At 47.2% G+C, this 23562-nt stretch overlaps 1 long non-coding RNA gene across 1 annotated transcript in view; it reads right to left on the bottom strand.

The window, feature by feature from the left end:
- LOC132345495 (uncharacterized) overlaps nt 1–23562 on the bottom strand; it is a 79937-nt gene that overhangs the window by 27453 nt on the left and 28922 nt on the right. The window contains exon 4 of the long non-coding RNA XR_009494858.1: nt 8128–22513. This is a non-coding gene — a long non-coding RNA (uncharacterized lncRNA). The remainder of the gene's footprint in view (nt 1–8127; nt 22514–23562) is intronic.

Here is a 23562-nt window from a genome sequence, read left to right on the forward strand (position 1 = left end):
GTGACTGTGCCCTGCATTCTAAAGGGGCAGCACAGGCAGTGACTTCCTCCCAGAGTCCCCAGGGTGACCCTAACTTCTCCAACACCCTCCTTCTGCAGACCCAGAGGTGGGGATGGGCAGGGCAGTTCTGCCGATGGCCCAGCTATTCTTGGTCTGTTTACTTCCTCCTATTTTTTTTTAAGATACTCAGGTAGAGAGAAAGGGTGGGCTTTTCCAATACTTCTGTTTCCTCCTTTCTGACTGCCATGAGGCCTAAATGACTGGCGTTGGCCTCTTACTGTGTATGTAAGAGAAGTCCAAGCTTCAGGCTTCCTCTCTTTTTTTTTCCTCCAATTATGCATATATTCATTTATTTTCAGATTATTTTCCCATATAAGTTATCACAGAATATTGGGTAGAGTTCCCTGTGCTATACAGTAGGTCCTTGTTGGTTATCTATCTTATATATAGTAGACTTTCTCTTAATGTACTAAGAGAGGTGGGAAAAGAATCTGGAAAATCCCTTCTTGAGATAAAGGTCTGGCTCCTAAGACTGGAATTTCTGCATAATCCTATCTTGAATGACCAAAGCTAAACAGTAGCTGGGTCTCTCTCTGGAATTCCTTCTGTAATCAGTAAGAATCTGTACACAGACTTTCCTCCGCACCCCTACCTCCTCTGCCCCTCCTCCTGTTCCTCCCCCTCCCCACACAGTCATCCCTTCTCCTACAGGCAGATGGATATCTAGGGTGAATCTGGGAGAGTGGGAAACAGAAGAGAAAAGCGTATTACTGGCTTAAAATGACATCCCTCTTCCCCTCTCTTGCAGCCTAAAGAACTCTGTTTTCACTGGGTCCCAATCACTTGGCTTTCCTTTTGCTCTTCAGTTCAGTGGCTCAGTTGTGTCCAACTTTTTGTGACCCCGTGGACTGCAGTACACCAGGCTTCCCTGTCCATCACCTACTCCTGGAGCTTGCTCAAACCCATGTCCGTTGAGTCGGTGATGCCATCCAACCATCTCATCCTCTGTTGTTCCCTTCTCCTCCTGCCTTCAATCTTTCCCAGCATCAGGGTCGTTTGCTCTTACTGTCCTGTTAAACCCCTAGGTCTCTGTCCTTTCTGTTCACTTCCCCAAAAGGGGCTGTCAGCAGCAGCTCTCCTCCGGGCACCAGGTAGAGACGCTTTAGTTTCCTATCTGTTCTCATCACCGGAAGCATGCCCCAGTCTACTCCCGCCCCGCCTGTCCCCCCACCCCACAGCCTCACCTACCATCCTATAGCTGTATGTAAAGCCCAGAGCTTGGGCAGATTTACCATTTGCATCTTACAATTCCTCTGATCTCATGGGAGAGGAAACAGCAACCCACTCCAGTATTCTTGTTTGGAAAATCCCATGGACAGAGGAGCCTCGTGGGCTACAGCCCGTGGGGGTTGCAGAGTTGGACATGGCTTAGCAACTGAGCACGTGTTCCTCTATACACAGAATGCACTTTCCCCTCTCTGTGCCATTGTGCATGCTGGGCCCCTGCCCTAGCTGTCCATCATCTAGCCCTTTTCCAGGGCCCAACTCAATACCATTTCCTGTGTGAAGCCTCTCTGGACTCTACCAAGTCAATGCGAGTTCTCCCAACTTGAGGGCCTGAACCACTTCGAACCTGTCATGTCCTGCCCTGTATTCATACCTATGTTTGTATTTCCCTCCCAACCACACTGATATCTCTCTCAAGGCAGGAACTATTGATCACTCAGTCATGTATCTTCCATGGAGCTCTAGGTGAAATTAAATGGAATATGATTATTGACCAGGAATAGCTCTAGACCAAATTTTAAAGTAGGTCAGTTCAGTTCAGATCAGTTCAGTCGCTCAGTCGTGTCCAACTCTTTGCAACCTCATGGACTGCAACACACCAGGCCTCCCTGTCCATCACCAACTCCCAAAGCTTACTCAAACTCATGTCCATTGAGTCGTTGATGCCATCCAACCATCTCCTCCTCTGTTGTCCCCTTCTCCTCCCGTCTTCAATCTTTCCCAGCATCAGGGTCTTTTCCAATGAGTCAGTTCTTCACATCAGGTGGCCAAAGTATTGGAATTTCAACTTCAGCATCAGTCCTTCCAATGAACATTCAGGACTGATTTCCTTTAGGATGGACTGGTTGGATCTCCTTGCAGTCCAAGGGACTCTCAAGAGTCTTCTCCAACACCATAGGTCAAAAGCATCAATTCTTCGGTGCTCAGCTTTCCTTACGGTCCAACTCTCAAATCCATACATGACTACTGGAAAAACCATTGCTTTGACTAGACAGACCTTTGTTGGCAAAGTAATGTCTCTGCTTTTTAATATGCTGTCTAGCTTGGTCATAACTTTTCTTCCAAGGATCAAGTGTCTTTTAATTTCATTTTTAATTTGACCTAAAGTAGGTCAAAGCATATCGACTCACACAAACAATTTGATTTCTTTAGTTCAGTTTCCTCAGTTGTTAAATAATTGAGTTGGTGTCCATGATGCCTTAAATCAGCTTCATCTCTGACACCCTGTAAATCTGCCCATGCTCTCCTGTGACCTCTGTGTGTCTGTGTCTGTATGTGTGTGGGGGTGTGATGGGCAGGGATCACTAACTGGGGAGGCCAGGTGCAGTATCGGCATATCACAGACTTAGATTAAGACAAACCAGGGTCCACATCCAGACTCAGGCACTCAGCCACTGGGTGACCTTGGGCATGCCGCCTTCTCCATGTTCAATGGGAAATGAGAAGGATCACTTATCCGCTCAGTACTGTGTGCCTACTAAGTGCACATGTTGGGTTGGCAGCCGGGGATATGGAGTAAATACAACACATTCCCTCTCTGCAGGAGGCCTGAGTGAACTCTGAAAACAAGTAAACATAATCAAGTGGGTAGAAGTTCTCTATGGGGAAGTTCCAGGACAAAGTAGGGGCACAAATGAGGGAGAGATGGATAAGCAAGTTTCAGGAATGATCTTGGTGGGAGGGAGGGAGGCTTCCCTGAGGATGTGAAACAGAAGAGAGTGCTCCTAGAAATTTGGGTGGAGAGAGAGAAAAGCAAGGAGTGCCAGGTCCGTGACTGTCACCGGGAGCCTTCTCTGACCCAGACTAGTGAGGCCTAGGAACCTTGGATCCCATGTGCATTTCCCGAGAGGTGGTCACGGCTGACATTTGGACCACTAGGCTGGGCCCCATCCTGCTGGTCTCACTCCAAGCCCCAGTCCCTTTCTCTGTGGTCTGTGAGTCATCCTCAGTACCTGAGGTGGCCTCTGAGCCACTGCTTCTCCCAGTGACCTTTGCCCAGCTAATCTCTTTCAGGGAAGAGCAGGGCTTTAGAAAAGGCAACTATTTTCATAAGATGTGACCCCTCCTTAAACTGCTGCCTTTACTGGGTTCAGGGGAGACACTTTCTGCACAGCATTCACAGGAGTTTCCACCAAGGGACAGCTAGCTGGAGAAAGCTGTTCAAACGCCATCCATTTTGACACTTAGCAGGATTAGCAAAGCACCTCTTCCCTTGGAGATGGGAAAGTTTCCAGAAGTAGTCTGCCTGCAGAAAGGGAGGTTGAGCAAACAGGCATATTGTTTTCTCATAGCTGTCTCTCTTGTTAATGTTTGGTCGGCCAGCCATGCATTTTTGGAGTGTTACATAGGCTTACGTTCACCCTTCATCAGAGAACAATTAGAACGAGTGTGGGGAGAAGCCAAAGGGTCAGGGACAACAGATGGGCCTCCACTTAAGCAGGTTAGAAGTTCAGTTGCCCCCGAGGAAGAAGACCCCTCTTTAGCTGGAGGAGGGAGGACTTGGATAGAAAGAAGCAGAAATGGAAAGAAAACAGAGGGCCTCTCCTTTCTGAAATATCCCTTTGGGACAAGTCTCTGTATCTTAGGCCGTTGATTTAGTTTTCCATCAAGAAGCATCGGCAGCCCTGGCAGAATCAAGAAGCCAGAGGCCTGATGCCATACTAAAATAGCAGCGTTGCTGTGTTTTCCAGCTGAGGGATTACTTCTTGGTGAGCCAGAGACATTTGGAACATCATTTGGAAGCAAAACCACATTTTTTTCCAAAAAAAAAAAAAAAAGGGAAACTTTGCATGCAATGAAGTCAGAGCTTAACTCTTCAGGGGAAGCCGTACAGGGACAGCTATTGGAACTTTGTTGATGGAACCCATGCTTCTGGGCACAGCACAAATTTCCCCTTGGTGAGGAAACAGCTGAGGTGCCTGTGAGGGGCAGAGGTCAGTGTCCTGCGGAAGGAATGGTTAACAGGGTGAACGCAATTGCAAGCTGGTAAAAGACGTGAAAATGTTAGTTGCTCGGTTGTGTCCAACTCTTTGAGATACCATGGACTGTAGCCTCTGTTCATGGAATTCTCCAGGCAAGTGGGTTGCCATGCCCTCCTCCAGGGGGTCTTCCAGACCCAGGGATCGAACCCAGGTCTCCCACACTGCAGCCAGATTCTTTACCATCTAAGCCACCTGGTAGAAAAGGATAAAAGGTAGAGAGAAAACTGTGTGTGTTAGCCTCTGCTGCATAACATTCTACCCCCAAACACAGTGGCTGAAAACAAACACCATTTTATGCACTCATGGTTCGGGGTGGGGGCAGTCAGCAGTTTGGTTGGGCTCATCGGAGTGGTTCTTCTGTTCATTTCACCTAGGGTTATCTGACTGCAGTTGTTTGGCATCTCAAAATGGGGTTGGGTGGCTTTACTCACTTTTCTAGGCAAGGAGGCTGGTTGTTGGCTGGACTGTGTGTCTCCAGAAACCAGCCTCTGCTTCTTTACATGGTTCCAAAAGCGGTCGGAGAGAGGGAAAGACAATTCACAACCATTTTCCAGTCTCTGTGTTACATTTGCTGTCCCATTAGCAAAGGCAAGTCGCGTGGCCAAGCTCTGAGTCCATGTGGGAGGGGACGACACCAGGGTGTGGATAGAGGGAGGGAGCCCTGGCTCTGTTGGGAGCCATTACTGTAACTGTCTACCCACAAGAAGGAAGTAAATCTGAAATGGAATCGAATACCCTAACCTCAGTGGGATGCAAACCATGCGAGTCAGAGTCCAGATGAGCTCAAGCTGAGGAAAGAACGATCACAGAAGGATCTTGCTGGGTTTTTGGAACAAGCATGCCATTTCCTGGGGATGTTGGTGTAGGGAGATGCTTGGACTGTTAGTAAGAATCGAATAACTCAAGTGAGGGTCATTTTTAGCATCTCATGAAATTTTCTTACATCCTCTTCCTCCATATTTACATATATATTCAAATACATACAACCTGAGATTCCTTAGGCTATCCCAGTCTCCGGCAAAGATGGCGGTGTAACTACAGAATCTAAGCAGGAAGACAGACACACCACCTTTAGTTTCCACAACAAATGGAATTGGTTATACACATGATGGAGTAAGAGAGAGCCAAATAGGTGTCAATGATGCACCCTGGGGGTGAGCAACACCAGGGAGCCTTAGAATCTCATAAAAGTAACTCAACCATCATCTTCCTGCAGCCCCTCCTCAAACTCACATCTCTGGGACCAGGTCAGGCAACACTGTCCAAGGCTGACTCCCCCTGGCCCCACCTAGGAACATCTGACCAAACTGTCCCCATAGTCTCTTTCTACCCAAATATCCTTTCACAGATCTGCTCCTGGACGTTCACCCATGTCTTTACCAGGCACAGCCAGTCATACACGGGTGAATCTGAAGAGCTTTGAGCTGGGACCACACGTGCACACACACATGTACACACATGTGCACACATGTGCACACATGCACAACCATGTGCTCACTTTGTATGACCCCAGCTTTTACAAGAGTGCTCGAGGAATAGTGAAATTTTTCTTTATTAAGCACCATTACCAACCAGTCCATTCTGAAGGAGCTCAGCCCTGGGATTTCTTTGGAAGGAATGATGCTAAAGCTGAAACTCCAGTACTTTGGCCACCTCATGCGAAGAGTTGACTCATTGGAAAAGAATCTGATGCTGGGAGGGATTGGGGGCAGGAGGAAAAGGGGACGACAGAGGATGAGATGGCTGGATGGCATCACTGGCTCGATGGACGTGAGTCTGAGTGAACTCCGGGAGTTGGTGATGGACAGGGAGGCCTGGCGTGCTGCGATTCATGGGGTCGCAAAGAGTTGGACACGACTGAGCAACTGAACTGAACTGAACCGAACTGAATGTGTCACATACTCTGTACTTAATTACATCTCTCCTGCGGCAACCCTGCAAGTAGGTCCTAATTTCATCTCCAAGTGAGAAAATTGAGGTGCACGGAGCTTTTGTCTTTGGCCTCAGCTTGCACAGAAAATAAGCAGTAAGGTCAGGATGGTAAGTCATGTTTATCTGACACCAAAGCCCATGCCCTTCTCTTACCATGTTGCCTCTCAATATATATATAAATGACCCTTTATTTCTTGTCTTGGCACCATTTTTAATTTTCCCTAAGAGATTTGAACAAGTGGTTATTTATTTCCAAGGTTTCTAGTATACCTTTGAGGACCAAAGAGTGCCATCTCATGCTGAGTGGTCCTAAGACTGAGTTTATGGGGTATCTGAAAATCATGATACCCACTGGGCTATTTCATGCTCCTCTCTTGTTTTCCCAGGACTGCTATTGTTGTAAGATGGCTGTATGGGAAGGTTAACCTTGGAGGTGATAGAGACCAGGGATCTGGAGGTCATTTAGCGTTGTGGTTGAGAACACAAACTTTGGCACTGGGCATCGCCTTGGGAAAGGAATTTTCCATGTGCACACAAAGATGCATTTTAGCTGAGAGTTTGGGTGATGCCAACATGAGACTCACTGCCCCGGCAGGCCAACCCCGTAGAGTCTTAGCATTAATATGGATCTGAATAGCTTGGTGGCAGGGGCGGGAGATGGGAGGATGCAGGGGTGGACACAAATATTCAGACGATAGCATATACCATCACACATAGATTAAAAACTGAAGTGTTCCCCATAACCTGCCAAGTTCTGCACATCTGGCCTCCCAGCTGGACCTTGCCTCCTGCTTTCCTCTCAGCTTGCTCTACACTTAGCCTGGCCCTACTGTCCATGATCCCTCAAATACTGCACCTCTACCCCAGGATCTTTGAAGTTGCTAATTTCTCTGCTTGCCATGTTCCTTCCAGAGATAACTGACCTTTCAGCTCTTTCTGGTGTTTGTTCAAATATGAGTCCTTCCCTGACTACCCCATGAAAGTGCAGCCCTGTCCCCTGTTTCTCTTGCTTGCCTTGTATTTCTCTATACGATCTACTGTATAATTTGCCTAATTATTTTTGTATTGTGGGCCTCACCCCACAAGACCCCCAAGAACAGAGATTTTATTTTTATCCTTTTTCAGTCCATTGCTATCTACCCAGTTAAAGAACAGTGTCCTACATATACTAGGTGTTGCATGAATTCATCTGGGATCTAGCGTCTGAGAACTAAAAGTCTCGCCCATGTGGCATGACAAAGCAAGCATGATGGTGGCTGCCTCCATGCCTCTATTGTTCACTCATCCTACAGAGACCCAGCTGTCCCCAGCTGTCTCCATCTGTCGCAGGACACAATGGTGAGCTACTTGAGGGTAAAGGCTGTGTTTTATCATTCCAGCACTCCGTTTCTTCCAGCGTCACCAAGGTATGATTGACAAATAAAATTGTAAGGATGGCTTTAAACATATACACTTCTGCCCTCTTACCCCACAGCACAGGGCCTGGAGCCTAGGAGTTGCTCATTCAATATTTGTTGAACTTATTAAAAAGCAAGAAAAGAGTTGAACATAGAATCTGGAAGCACCCATGACCAGCTTTATCTGTTTCCCAGTTTCGCCTTGGGCCAGATGTTTACTAAATGTGTTCACTTATTTACTTACTCAGTCAACAAATGCAGCTTTGCCCAATCCTGCGAAGGTTATTATTATAAACAGCATTCTCCAGAAGGAAATGGAAAGGCCAAATCCATGCCTGCTTTCCCTAGAAGTGTTTTTCTTCTAAACAGAAACCTCTGTGCCCCTATCCAATCAGCACAGACCCCCAGGGCACTGTGTCTGGCCAAGCCCAGGGCATTTTGCACTCCCCAGTTCCCTCTCCAGAATTTTGGAGAACACTTCCCTGTCGAAACCCCTCCCCTACCCTTTAAGTGCATTGACAGCCACTCACCACCACAGATGTGTGGCCACACGCAATTAAGTAGGTGCAGGCCATTAGTGGACAGACAGCATGAAGCATGCACGAGCCAGCCAACAAGCAAACAGTGGAAACCAGTGTGGTGAGATGTCCGTGCCGCCCCGCCGCTCACAGAAGAGGGAACTTGCTGGCTTTCTTCACCTCCCAACACTTCCTCATTGCAGTGCTAACCGTCCTACTGGTGCCATAATCCTTGTTTGATATGTGAGACACCTAGAGATGGATAGATTTGCTCAACTTGCCTGTGGGTGAGGGCAGCGCCCTTCACAGTCACTTGTCGTGCTCTCTTTCCTGTTGTTGATTCCTGACTGTGGCTGAGTCCTGGGAAGTTCAGTAGCAGTGGATATTTTGGCCAACACCTCCTCATTAGGATTGAGACCAGTTGACTACCACAATTCAAGTGTCTGTTTAGAGGAAGAAATGCTTTCAGAAGAAAATGAAACTTCTGTCTCCATACAGTCTCATTCCTCTTCTCAGAGAGGCCGCTTCCAACCATAGTTTGGGCCTGTGTCCATTCATTCTTTCGAGTTCCTTCTGCGTGGTCCTATTTTGCACAGACAATATGTGGTAGTATCAATAGTTACGATTCTTTAAGTAAAGGGCTTCCCAGGCGGCTCAGTGGTAGAGAGTCCACCTGCCAATGCAAGAGCCGCAAGAGATATGGGTTCAATCCCTGGGTCGAAAAGATCCCCTGGAGGAGTAAATGGCAACCCACTTCAGTATTCCTGCCTGGGAAATCCCATGGACAGAGAAGCCTGTCGGGCTATAGTAAACCTTATATGCAATAACACACGTGATCTAAATGCATTATTCTAGATCGGTGGTTCTCAACCAGGGATGATTTTGACCTCTCCCCACCCACCACCAGGGGACATCTGGCAATATCTGAAGATATTTTTGATATGACAGTTGGGGGGCGGGGCGCGCGTGATGCTATTGGCATCTAATGGGTGGAGGCCAGGAATGCTGCTAAACACTCTACTGTGTACAGGATGGCCCACAACAAGGAGTGATGGGGCCCCGGTGTCATCAGTGATGGGGTGAAGGTCTGACCAAGTGGAAGAAGCAGACTCCAAAGGCTCCATGCTGTGTAATTCCATCATACCACATTCTGGAAAGGGCAACACTAATAGAGGAAAGAAATACATCAGTGGCCACCAGGAGCTGAGGCTGAAGAAAGGCGAGTGACTTCTAAGCAGCACAAGGAATTTGAAGAAGGGTGGAAATGCTTTCTGTCTTTATTGTGGTGGTGGTTACATGCATATATGTGTTTGTCAACACACACAAGACTGTACACTAAAGAGGGTAAACTTGATCTCTGTAAATTATACCTGAAGCAAACAAACAAAACCCAGCTCTGTTTGAACCAAAGCCATTCTGGAGAAGGTAGCAGGGAGAAGGTAGCCACCAAAAAATGAGAAACCGAGGTCTAAGGGTAAGGAAAAAAATGAAAGGAAACCCAGAGAAACATATTTTTGTTTGTTTGTAACTAAATTATTGACTTCTCCTCAGCAAGTGACACCTATCAAAAGCTACTTTGTGGTTATTGACCAAAAATTCTATAAAACATCTTTATTGTGGTATAATTGTCATGCAGTAAGCTTTCCAAGTTTAGTGTTTAGTTTGGTAAGTTTTAACTTGTATATATGTATACACCAGTTAAACAGTTATTACAATCACAATGAAAATATCCATCATCCCCCACATCTCCAGCTGCCTCTTTATAATCTTCTCCTCCCTGAAAAATCATAACAGTACTCATCTCACAGGGTTATTGGGAGAATTTAAATGAGATCTGGGCACAGAGAAAGCCTATTGTCCTTCTTGCTTGCCTTCTTCAGGTAGAGAAAGCTATTATACAATGGGGGAAAAAACCTAATAGCAGAATTCCATGTAAGTGTTCCATGTCCAGATTTACTGCTTATTTTTGATATTGGAGTGGGATAGAGGTGAAGATTGAATAAGTGAATAAGCAATGCAAATGTACTCAATAAATGCTTCTTGAATGAATGAACGAGTGAATGAATGAATGCAGCAGATCTGTGTGCTTAAAAATCTAGCTTTAGGGCTTCCCTGGTGGCTCAGTGTAAAGAATCCACCTGCCAGCGCAGAAGACACCAGTTCGATCCCTGGCCTGGGAAAATCCCACATGCCGAGGAACAAGTAAACCTGAGCACCACAACTATTTAGCCTGTGCTCTAGCGCCTGGAACTGCAGCTACTGAAGCCAGAGTGCCTTAGATCCTGCACTCTGTGACAAGAGAAGCCACCACAATGAGAAGCCCAGGCACCGCAGCTAGAGAGTTGCCCCTGCTTAGCACGATTAGAAAAGAAAAACCAGAGCAACAGTGAAGACCCAGCAGAACAAAAAATAAATAGTGTTTTAAAAAAATACAGCTTTAGAGACAAGAACAGCACCGTGAAAGACATAACATGATCACATGGCACTAAATACAAGGGCGTTTCAAACTTAAACAGGCCTCAGATGTGTATTCTTCCACAGAAAACACATTTTTCTTTCTGAAATCCTTACGCTAGTGGCTGTTCACACTGTCTACTCAGTAACCCAAACCAGAAGCCTCAGACGTGTCCTCAGATTCCCATCATCCCCAACTTCACACTTAATTCTATGGCCATATGTTTCTGTCAATTCAAAGTCATCTCTTGATGCTCCCACCTCCTCTTCATCTCCATGGCAACTTCCAGCTCTCGTCAAATCTTATAAAAAGGCTACTGCAGGAGCCTCTTCCTTAACCTTTCACCTCTTCAGAGCCTTTTCAGCTTCCAAAAGTTAAAACTTTCCTATAACACCTTGGTTCTTGCCTGCTTAAACCTCTGTTAAACTTTCCACTATGCCTAATGTAAAGTCCCACCTCCTTAAATCAAAACTTCACTAACTGGACTAAATTTAGCTGCTCGGTCTCTCACCCACACTTGAAACTTTGCCCATACCCAGACATTCACTGGCTTGAGAAGGACTGAAAAGAGGCCATGTTCACAGGGGATAGAAGAACAGGTTAAATGACATGATGTGGAGATGGCCAGGCTGCTGAATAGCATGGGACACTCAAGGAGATGGTCGAGATAGTTTCTTAAAAAAAAAAATCAGTATCATTTTTTTTTTAATTGTTGAGGATGTTCTAAATCTAAAGAGGCTAAAGAAATTCAACCACAGCCATGCATCTGATTGGATCCTGGTTCAGGAAAACATTTTTAAAAACTCTAAAGTTAACTGTGTGGATATCTGGAAGAAGGGCCTTTCAAGGAGAGGAAACATTCAATGCAAAAGCCCTAGAGGGGGCCCTGTCTGGCTTTTTCAAGGAACAGCAAGGAGCCCAGTGTGCCTAGAGAGGGGTGAAAAAGTTGTAAGGACAGAAGAATGTATAGACTCTCTGCAAAGACTTTGGATTTGAATCTATTTTCCACATGTTAACCTTGAAATGTCTATTTGATATCCAAGTGGAGGTGTTGAGTAGGGACTTGGGTACACAAGTCTGAAATTCGGGAGAGAATCTGGGAAAAGAGATAAAAAAGCAGGAGTCATCAGCATACCAGATAATTTCAAAGCCAGGAGACTGAATGAGGTCACCAAGGGAATGATCATAAAGGGAAGGTTCAAAAGCACACTGAGGTACTCCGATATAAGAGGGCAGGGAAGAAAGAGGGACCAGCCAAGGTGGCTCTGAAGGATTGACCATGGAGGAGAAAAGCCCAGAGAAAGAGGTAGGGTCGAGCCAAGTGAGGACAGTGTCTCCAGCAGGAGAGGTGCCACCCCTGCAGCTGGAGGGTCAAAGATGAGGCCTGAGACCTGGGTTTATCCACATATGGACAGAGGGACCACTAACCTTGAACTTGGAGGGCAGTTCTGGCCGAGTGACACACGAATACAACAGATCAGATGGGGCACAGGAGGGACCCAGAAGGGAGTAATTGAACAGCAAGGGTACAGACCATCGAAACAGGAGTCCTTGGATGACGTCACAGCCAAAGGGGAAGGGGGTCAAGAGATGTTTTTGGCTTTTGGGTTTTTTTTGTTTTTGCTTTAAGATTGGTGTAAAAGCCCTGTGCTAATGCGACTGAGTGAGTGAATGAGCGAGTAAGCTGGTGCAAACAGGGTCAAGGAGGGTTCTTGCTCGAGGGGAGAGGTCTGAGCAGGTTTAGGAACTGAGTCCCAGGTAATAGGTGATGCCCCAGGAAGAGACAAACACAGAGAGGCCAGGGTGCTGTTCCCAGTGGCCTCTCTCTGCCTCCACTGGCCGCGTCCTACCTCCTGTTGACACCAGAATCTGGCTTTTCTAACAGCCGCTCTGCCTGGAGCCCAATTAAGGAAAAGATACAAATTCGTAAGGCAAAGATACAAATTCTGCCGGCCATGGCCCCACGGAGTCTGGCCTCAGGGCTGCAGCCCATTTGGAAAACGTTTTAATTTCATTTGTGTGTTTTTTCAATTTGATTATTAAGTGCTGTTTGCACATGGACAGGGGGAAGGCCTGTTTTTATTCCCCGATTCCCCTTCCTCCCTGGCCTGCGTGCCTCCCTGGTGAGTAATGGGGAGGCCGCTTTTCTGGAACACAAGGGAAAACTTCCAGCAAATTGCAAAAGCATGTTCCTTCCTTGAAAAATCCTTTCACACTTGTTTTTTACTCCGTTTGTAAAGTTCATGAAAAGCCTCCATAAATGTACTTTAAAAGGCCTTAACTTTCTTTGTTGTCTATGGCGAACTTTCTTTCTCTCTCTTAAGAGGGTATGTAATTTAAAGGGATAATAAACAAGACATAAAGCCAGAGGGGTGAGTGGTGTGATGAAGGGAATGAAACAAACTTTAGAAATGTCAGGGGTCTGTAGGGAGGGGGAAATTCCATCTGCATTTTCAGGAGGTAACAGCCTAGCACTTCCCGGAGACTCCTCAGATTTGTTTCTAAGGTTATTAACATTTCACACAGGACTCGGGCAGTAGGGCAGACAGAAAGAGCAAAGTCATAAAGGCCCAGGAGGAACGACAAATCCTTTTAGGCACATTTCAGCGGTCTGAAATATAAGGGGAGCTGGAGACGGATAAAATAAAAAACGGTGTTGTCAAGAATTTGCAAAGAAGGTTCTTGCCTGGACGCTAGAGCAGTGTGTTGTCTGGACAGAGAAATGCACACGTTCTTAAAGGGGACTGAGGCCGTATAACGAGTTCCCTCTGCAGAGAGACAGCATTCAGGTTTGGGTCATTGTCAGCCACAGAGTCGGACACGACTGAAGTGACTTAGCAGCAGCAGCAGCAGCCTAAGAAGCTCTCTAAATATGGGCAGGAGAAGGAAGGGGCAGAGAGGGGGCGGGGGGTGGTCCTAGCCTCAGCACCCACCAGGGCCACCCAGGGAACCAGCAGGAGATGGGGGAAGTGCTGTGGGTGCTTGGCAGGCAGGGCTCAGGGGCTGGGGCCTGTGCTCTAGCCAGTCACTGTGGAGCTCCCCGTTATTGGTCTGTCCCCAGTATCTGGGTCTATCCAGGGGGCCATGTCTGATGTATCTGTCGTTAGCCTCTAGGCTCCAAAGTTGGCAAAGTGACGATGGAGACCCCTGCCTGTCCATTTCTCTCTGTAGCACCTGCTTCCTTCCTGGGTGCCCTTCCTGTCAGTTCCATCTTTTACCCATCAACCAGACTCCCGAAAAGAGATCAAGAAGAGGCAGGAAGCTGCTCTGGGACAAAGGCCTGAGATAGAAAACTTCCACCTCTTAGGTGACATGGACCCAGCCTCAGTTGGTGGTGTCTGCCTGGGATTCTGGGAGGTTCCAGTGGGGCTGATGTTCATGGCCATGTAAGTGACCAGCAGACAGAGCCCTAAATCTCCACGAGCCTCAGGAAAACCAGCAGTGCCCCATCCTGTCCCTCAGCGGCTGGGCTGAACGCACAGGCCCTGGGGCTCCTACTGCTGGGGAGGCGGTCCTGCAGACCCTCCTGCCTGCCTAGCTGCTGCCCCACCCTCCAGAGCTGGCCAGTTGCCTCCTCTCTGTTCCGCCTTGTCCTTGAGCCCCGTCTCTCTCTCTTCCTCTTTCTGCTCCTGAACTCTGGATTCCCCCTCTCCCTCCCACTCTTGGCGGAGGGCCAGGGAGTCTTGGGGGCTTGGCCTCAAGATCAGGACTGGTTTCCTGCTGAGCCATGGTTTCCCCAAAGACCATTCACCACACTCCACACTGGGGGCTTTCCCCACCCCTAGAAATACCCTCAGGGGAAAGACGGACAATGACTATGTCTTTCTTTGTGCCTCAAGTGTCAGCCCAGCCTGATACCCTGCTGCCTCCAACACCTGATCTTCTATCCCTATTTCCATTTTGCAAATGGAAAACCGAGAGGACTACAGAGCTTCTGAAGTCATCCATGTACCTAAGGAAACACTTGCTAAATACATCTGATTCTATCTTCTTCTTAGGACAGATCTGGTCTCTAAGGTTGCATCAGAGCTATTAACCTTCACTTCTCTGATGCGCTTGAAATCCTTCCACTGAGAGACCAACTTCCTCTTGCTTCCATGTCCCTTTCCCCACCCCAGTGTAGCATAAGCTTCGTGCCTGCTGTGGCTCTTTCCACAGCCTAGGTTCCACCAGAACCCAGAACCTGTTGAGAGTGAACAAGAGCGTGTTGTGACACAGCTCCCAGCTCCTGTGCTTTTCACCTCAGCCACTTGGACGTGCACAAAGCATTTGTATGTGCTTGCAACAGAATCGGTTCAGCTTGGCAAACCCAAGACCATCAGCCCCCTTGTTTCAAATCTGCTCCCTCAATTAACTTGGGGGATGGGGAAACTAATAAAGAAGTTTTATTAAATGCAAAGAAGATCATCACTTTCAAATGTCCCCGTGGAGGAGCCTGAGCCAAATGGCTGTGATTATTCGTCTGAACTAACTGGTCCTTTATGGGGAGATGAGTGAGAGCAGAGTTTGTGCAAGGCGCCAGGAGAAGCCACCCCCGCTTGGCCCCGGGAAGGCTCTTTTTAGGGCATGCTGGTTTGTACACACACTGATAGCTGTTTCATATCTGGGCTGATGAGCTTGACCGAGCGGTTGCCACACAGCCAGCACACGCGCTCAGCAGGGCTGGGAGGGGGTGTTTATGGGGCTCACCGCTAATGACTCCCATTTATGGAGCATGTGTGGAGCAGCTGAGCGGGCCGGCTAAGACAGGACATCAACAAGGCCTGGGGTTTGCAGGCCGGCTGCACGCACAGGCTTTCCCCAGCAGCTGTTGGGATGGTTCTATGTACAAGCTTCTGGGAGTATCAGAGGCTCCTCGGACTCAGGCCTTTCAGTGCAAACAATAGTCTGATGAGCATGGTTTTACTAAGGAAGCTGCCAGCCAAACCAATTGGATGAGGCCGGGAGTAAAAATTATTGCCTATGAAAATAAGCCTTGTGCCAGGCATTGTGGAAAGCACACGTGTATTTTTTCTCTTTCATATAATCCTCAAACAAACCTATGAAGTTGGCGCTGCTTTTCTGTTGTTTGTTTAATGCTCATGGTACAGAGGAAGGAACAGGCCTAGTCAGGTGATGCTTCTTGCCCAGAGCTGTGGAGCTGCAATTTAACTCTGGTGCTTGAACTCCAGAGCCTGGCTACATCAGCACAGAGAAGTGAGTTCTAGAAGTTGAATCATCATTTTAAATCACAGTTATGGGCAGGATGGCATAGCAATTAAAACATGCCCTTTGGTATTAGAAAGACCTAGATTTGAGGTTCAGCTTTCCCAGTTACAGGTTACATAAACTGTTTAACTTACCCATTGAAAACCTTGGTTTCCTCCATAAAACTGGGAATAGTAGTAAAACCTACCAGTAGGTCTTGGAAAGCTGCAGCACCCAGCACAGAGTAAGCCTTGGGTGAATATGTAGCAACACATGCATACATGTATGCTAAGTTGCTTCAGTCATGTCCAACTCTTTGCAACCCTATGAAGTATAGCCCACCAGGCTCCTCTGTCCATGGGATTCTCCAGGCAAGGATATTGGAATGGGTTGCCATGCCCTCCTCCAGGGGATCTTCCCGACCTAGGGATCGAACCAGCATCTCCTGCGGCTCCTGGATTGCAGGCAGATTCTTTACCTTTGAGCCACCAGGGAAGCCCATGTAACCACACACCCATACCCGTTAAGGTCAGTGGCACTGTGAATCCAGATGTGGACCCACAGAGGCAGGAGCAGATGCTGGAGTGTGGCTTCTGTGATGTACCATCTGTGAGCCCTTAGGTAAATGACAGCCACCTAAGCCTTCATTCCTGCAGTGGAAGGGGAGAGTGACAGGACTGCTCACAACAGAACCAGTGTAATCGGGATGTTGGGACCACACAGAGTGGGTGTGAGGAACTCATCCTGCATCTTCCGAGGCACTGGAAATGCTGCTCTGTGGCTCTGGAAACCCTGGTTGGATTTCTCCCCTTTTGAGCACAGCCGCCTGCACATTTCACATAGTTATGAGCAGTGGAGAAAACAGAAACCCGACCTTCAAATTTCTTATGCGCTGCAGGGGGAAGATGGGACCAACAAAAATAAAGCACTCATTAAAAGCAAGATGACAGGTCTGTATACACACATACTTGTAGATAATCACTTGCAGCCATGCGGAGACCCAGGCAGAGGCTGTGGGATTTTGCTGGAGTGCTGGGAGAGACATGTGGGAAGCTTTCTGGAAGGAGGGGCATTTGGGAAAGAGAAGGGAGGGCCCCTTAGAGCAGGGGGTCAGGTTTATTTCCTTCTCATCTTGTACTTCCTGTGCTCAGCACACAGTAGGTGTTCAACGCGTGCTTGCTGAATGAGAACAGGAAGTGGAGAGAGGGGGTTCCAAGCAGGGGAAGTGAACAAACAGTATGGTGGTGACTCAGAAGGAGGGCAGATGCTCCGCTAACTGCCGAAGGCATGAGTTTATTTTTCTTTAAGTATTTTCTGCCAAGGTTTGGTCCACAGTACGTCGGAGTCAGAGAGAGAGAGGAGACGACCTTCTACCTAGGCAGTGCCGGTGTAGTCCACCTGCACATATCCACCATCACGCCTTATCTTTCTTATCTTTCTGCTCTCATCCGCTTTTTGCTTTGTGATGCTGGAAGGGTCCCTACAAACCACTTTTCACAGACTCTGATGACAGCTGGCTCTCTGTGAAGTTCTGCCGATAGGAAGCATTAGAGGAATATTGGGAGGTGAGAGAGAAGGAGAATTTCATTTCTGACTTTCAGTTCCTGTTAGAGTCTCTCCAGCAAGAGTAGACAGTGGGCTCCACTTCCCAACCCCTTTTGATACTCCCCGAGGCCCCTCACATGTCCCTGTAGGGAGTCCAGAGCCTCCCATCAGCCATGGCACCTGGGGAAGGGCTTCCTCATCCACTGGGCATCAGACAGCCCCTGGCACCTCCTTGGGGATGTGAGCACCTGTCAAATCTCTCGCTCTCCTCAGTGGTCTGAGGACTTCAAGGGTCTGACTGCAAGCCACACAGCTGCCCCCCTGGAGCCCAGTATCAGTCTCGTGAGACCGACTTCCAAGGTCATAAGCTCTGTTAACCGCCCTCTGCCCCTTTTCTGCTGACCTCAGGTATTACTAATCTCTGGGTTACCTCAGCATCCTCTTTTTGATCTCTCACTTGTGTAACAAATTCTTTTATTAAGCCCCTGTGTTTTGAAATATCTGCTGTGGTTTCTCTTTCCCTGACTAGACCCTAACTGATAGAGTAAATTTATCAGATCACATAACCCCAACGTCCAGCTTGAGAACAGTCTCCAGGCACAATTTGTTCCAGAGGCTCTAATCTCATTAGGGCTCCTTTCTGTTTTCTAACATTTTCTCAGCACTGATCTGTTCTGTCTCTATATTGTCTTGAGGATGGCTACCTTCCAGGTAGCAAAAATTGGCTGTAGTACCTTTATTCCTCATAGAGATAAATCATACTGCCTGTGAGGAAAAGAGGATGTGTTTGTCACAGATTTTTAAACTAGAGTCCTGAGCTTCACTCTGCTCACATTGGCTTTAGCCATTTGCCCAACACTGAACCAGTAACTGTCAGAGAAGGCAACGGCACCCCACTCCAGTACTCTTGCTTGGAAAATCCCATGGACGGAGGAGCCTGGTAGCCTGCAGGCCATGGGGTCGCTAAGAGTCAGACACGACTGAGCGACTTCACTTTCACTTTTCACTTTCATGCATTGGAGAAGGAAATGGCAACCCACTCCAGTGTTCTTGCCTGGAGAATCCCAGGGACCGGGCAGCCTGGTGGGCTGCCATCTATGGGGTCGCACAGAGTTGGACACGACTGAAGTGACTTAGCATAGAACCAATAACTGTGGCCAAGGCCTGGGTCCATTGATTCGCTAGGTCACATGTTCTGTTTCTAAAGCTGGTGGTGTCAACTTTCATAGAGATACAGGGCTTACCAAATGGAAATCAGGGTTTCTGGGAGGTGATGGACTGATGCTGATGAGATCAACAGACACCTGTGCCCTGAAACTCATCACAGATTGTACAGGGCAGCCCCACTTTCACATTTCTCTTATTTTGTAAATACAATGCCTTTTCAAATATAAAACGAAATGTACAGTGATGGCGTTTTAGGTATTACACCTAAGGGACACACCTGAAAGAAATAATTGATAAACTGAAGTCCATTAAACTTAAAAACTGTATATGAAGGACATCGAATAAGAAAACGAGTCACAGGTTGGAAGATAATACTTGCAAGGGCACTTGTGAAAAATCCTGCTAAGCAAAATTTACAAAGAACTCTTAAAACTCAGCAATAAGAAGACAAACAATCCAATCAAAACAAGGGATTAAAAACCTTAACAGACACTTCACCAAAGACAAATATGCAGACTACAGTCAAACATACAAAAATATGCACGTCATTATCACAGAGATGCAAATTAAAACAATAGTGAATACCGCTACGCGCCGACAATGTTAGAATGGTCAAAATCCAGAACACTGATGCCAAATGCTGGTGAGGACGTGGAGTAACAGGAACCCAAATTCTTTGCAGGTGGGAATGCAAAATGGTAGAGCTATTTTGGAAGATGATTTGACAGTTTCCTACAAAACTAAACATACTCTTACTATTCAATCCGGCAACTGTGCTCCTTGGTATTTACCCAAAGGAGCTGAAACCTTATGTCCACACAAAAACCTGCATATGAGTGTTTATAGCAGCTTTATTCATGATTGCCCAAACTTAGAATCAACCAAGATGTCATTTAGCAAGTGAATAAATCAACTGTTGTACATCCAGGCAATGGAAGATTTTTGCACTAAAGAAATAATTTATCAGTGGGACTTCCCTGGTGGTCTCATGGCTAAGCTTTGAGCTGCCAATGTAGGGGACCTGGGTTCAGTCCCTGGTCAGGGAACCAGATTGCAAATGCCACAACCAAGAATTCACATGCTGCATGCCACAGTGAAGGTCAAAGATCCCAAGTGGCCACAACTAAGACAGCAACAACAACACAGGCACAGCCAAATAAATAATTAAAAATAAAATACATATTTTTTTAAATTATCAAGCCATGAAGAGACATGGAGGGAGCTTAATGCATATTACTAAGTGAAGAAGCCAACCTGAAAAGGCTACACACAGTTTGATTCCAACTTAATGACATTCTGGAAAAGACAAAACTATGGGAACAGTAAAAAGATGAGCGCCAGGGGTAGGAGAGGAGGGATGAAAAGGCAGAGCACAGATAACTTTTAGGGGCAGTGAAAAAGCTCTGTATGATACTATAATGGTGGGCATATGACTTTATGGCTTCCCCGGTGGCTCAGTGGTAAAGAATCCTCCTGCAATGCAAGAGACGCAAGAGACATGGGTTCAATCGCTGGGTTGGGAAGATCCCATGGAAGTGGGCACGGCAACCCACTCTAGTATTTTTGCCTGAAGAATCCCAAGGACAGAGGAGCCTGGCAGGCAGCAGTCCGTGGGGTCACAAAGCGTCGGACACCAAGCAAAGCACAGCATAGCACGTGTATCTTTATACATTTGTCCAAGCCCATAGAACGTACAACACCAAGAGTTAACTCTAAGGTAAACCATGGACTTTGGATTTTGGGTGACCATGTGTCAATGTAGTTCATCAACTGTAACAAGTCTACCACTGTGGTGGGCCATGTTGGTAACAGGAAGACTATGCATGTGTGGGAGCAGAGAGTATATGGAAAATCTCTGCCTCCCTCTCGAATTTAACATGGTCCCAAAACTGCTCTGAAAAATTAATCTTTAAAATAAATAGAATAAAGTATGTGTACCCAAGTGAAACTTGATTTCTATTTCTTTTTCAAATATCTTCACAAATGAGAAATAACCCTTCGCTTAACATGTGTCGCAGTGTAGGGTTCAAAAGCAGAGTTCCAAAGGCCCATGAGGCAAACACAGATCAGGGAGTTCTGAGCCTCAGATAAGCTGTCTCCACTCCTTTGTGGTCAGAGAAGTGATAAGGAAGATGCTGAACAACCACAGTTTCCAGGAAATACTTTTCTATTTTTAACTTACATGAATTCACATTCATTGGAAACATCACCAGAAAAGGTTCATTTCTGTCTCATCGACAACAAGCTCACCCCAGGTGCTCAGGAGTTTTCAAGACAATATTAATAGACGAAAACCACCATCCTCCAGGGTCAGCTGAAAACATCCCCTGACATTGTTTAGACCCTCTAGTCCTCCTTAGGGACCAAACTGCTCTGTGAAATAAGACTATACGATGTTCTTTTATTTTGTTTTTCTTCTCTCTCTTTTATTTCTGATAAAAAGAATTAAGACCCAGGGAGATCAATTGGTTTGCCCGGGGTCACACAGCAAGATCAAGATGCTGACTAAATTCAAACGTGAGGGCATTGGCTCCTAATGTCCCAACACAAGGCCATCTTGTTTCCAGATGATCTTCATTCTCCCTGCAGAACCCCAGGAGCTTGGGCAGCATCCTTTCAAGGGCACCATTTAATCATCACAAAATGTTCTACCAGGAAATAACATTAATGAACCCTTGTGCAGCCCTTATTGTGTTCCAGACAGTTTTCTGAGCCTTGTACAGTTGTTACTTTATTTAATCCTCAGACAGCCTTGTGAGGTAGATGCTATTAGCAGCAGCATCCACAGGGTACAGATGGGGATACTGAGGCCCCGGCAGGTTCAGTAAGTGGTCCATGATTTCTGTACCAGCAAGAGTGAGCTCTGAGCTGGGAACCCCGGCAGCGAGCTCCTGGAATACCACATTACCTCTGAGACTCAAAGGAGAGAAAACCAGCCTTGTCAGAGGAAAAACAAAATAAGCCGAGGGAAGGCTGGAGGCAGGCAGTGGAGCGGGACAAAGGTGAGGACGGTGTGAGGAAAACCCTCCTCACAGAATTCTTGTGCTTACTGACCCATAAGCACATTTTCCACCTTAAAGTTTTGCTCCAATATTCTCATTTCCTCTTAGTCAAAGTCCTAGACTAATCCTGGCCACTCCTAGGGCAGCCAGAAAGAAGGTCCATGTCACAGGGAAGGGCCCAAATACAGTGGCCCTGTTGCTCAGGAGAAGATGACTTTGTTGGGGAATATCAGTCACTGAACAGTCACTGGGCCCTCCAGACGCTCCCAGCCAGCTGGAGCTGAGCACCTGTACTATAGCCAATGAGCCCTCAGGAGTCACAGCCGCAGTGAATCCACTGCTGGGGCTGCTGTCACGTCGCGATAGTAATAAGAGCCCCGGAGCCACAGCATCTGCCCGGGGGATGCATTCACTCAGGTCACCAGCCATCCCACTTGTCTGTGATGACTGAAGAACAACCTTTCCATTCCCCTGATCCAATCTCACTCTCAGGGAACGTGCTGGAATGCAGAACATTTCCTTCTGCATTCTATTCAGCACGCATTGATTGAGCTTCTCCTGAGTGTCCAGCACTGTGGTGGGACATAGACTTTCTAAAATACATGGAACATGACCCCCAGCCTGCAGGAACCCATGCCCTGAAGACAAACTCTCCCCCCATCTCCCTGATATAACACAAGTGATACAAGCTATGATAGGCAGTGGCTTCCATGTTGCTAGACTTTGCATCTCTATAATTTAACATTTTTCAGCACACAAGCTACCTAGGAACACCACACACCCACCTGGCCATCCCTCCTGCTCCTGGATAAACCCCTGACTTGGTCAAAGGCCCCCACCTCACCAGGTTGCATGTTCCCTAGGAGGCAGGATCTTGAACATGGCTTCCAGGGTCCTGCCACCATCCATAGCCACCACCTCGGGCACAACTCCAGGCTGCCCCAGGACAAAGCTCACCTCAGCGTGGTGCCTGGCAGGCCAGCCCTTTGGAAATCGGATGAGTGTCTCCATTTGCTGATGCTTTCTTCTCATCTTACCATGCCTGGAAGGGAGAGTGTGGAGGCACAAACCTGATCACTCACATACATTTATTCTACCTGGTCCAGCCAGGCCCGAGCCCCGGTGCACACCACACACAGGCTAGTCCATGAACTGGAAATTTTCAGCCCTCTGGACACCCGTCCTCATCCTGCAGAGTCTTGGCCCCAGTATTAGTCCCCCTCAAAACTCTGATGGCAGTTGCCTTCAACAGAGTACCCTTCAAGAGATGATCAGTTTTCTTAAGAAAATAATCAATGGGCTTCCCTGGTGGCTCAGTGGTAAAGAATCCGCTTGCTGATGCAAAAGACATGGGATCAATCACTAATCTGGAAATATGCCACATACCACAGGACAATTAAACCCATGCACCGCAACTGTGCTTTAGAGCCTGGGAGCCACAGCTACCGAGCCCACATGGGGCAACTACTGAGCCCACTGCTGCTGCTGCTGCTGCTAAGTCGCTTCGGTCGTGTCCGACTCTGTGCGGTCCCATAGACGGCAGCCCACCAGGCTCCCCTCTCCCTGGGATTCTCCAGGCAAGAACACTGGAGTGGGTTGCCATTTCCTTCTCCAACTGAGCCCACTACTGTGCTGCAATTACTGAAACCCGTGCACCCGAGAGCCTGTGCTCCACAAGAGAAGCCACTGTAATAAGAAGCCTACACAACAACGAAGACCCAGCACAGTCAAAAATAAACAAATAAACATTATTTTTTGAAAAATGAAAATAGTCAACAATTTTACATGATAATTTAATTCTTGGTAAGCTAAAGCCAAAATCAAAGCAGGGCATTAGTGAGAAAACCTTAATGAATATTTACAGTTATTCCAAACATGAGCCTTGTTTGTTTCAAATTGCAACACTTCTATTAATTTTTTTAATGGAGAGCTTTAGCTATTTATTGGCTACACTGGGTCTTTGTTGCTGCTCTCAGGCTTTCTCTAGTTGTGGTGGGCGGGGCCTACCCTCTAGTTCCGGTGCACAGGCTTCTCACTGTGGTGGCTTCTCCTGTTGCAGAGCAAAGGCTCTAGATGTATGAGCGTCATTAG

Source organism: Bos taurus, chromosome 6 (genome assembly GCF_002263795.3).
Source record: "Bos taurus isolate L1 Dominette 01449 registration number 42190680 breed Hereford chromosome 6, ARS-UCD2.0, whole genome shotgun sequence".
NCBI lineage: Eukaryota > Metazoa > Chordata > Mammalia > Artiodactyla > Bovidae > Bos > Bos taurus.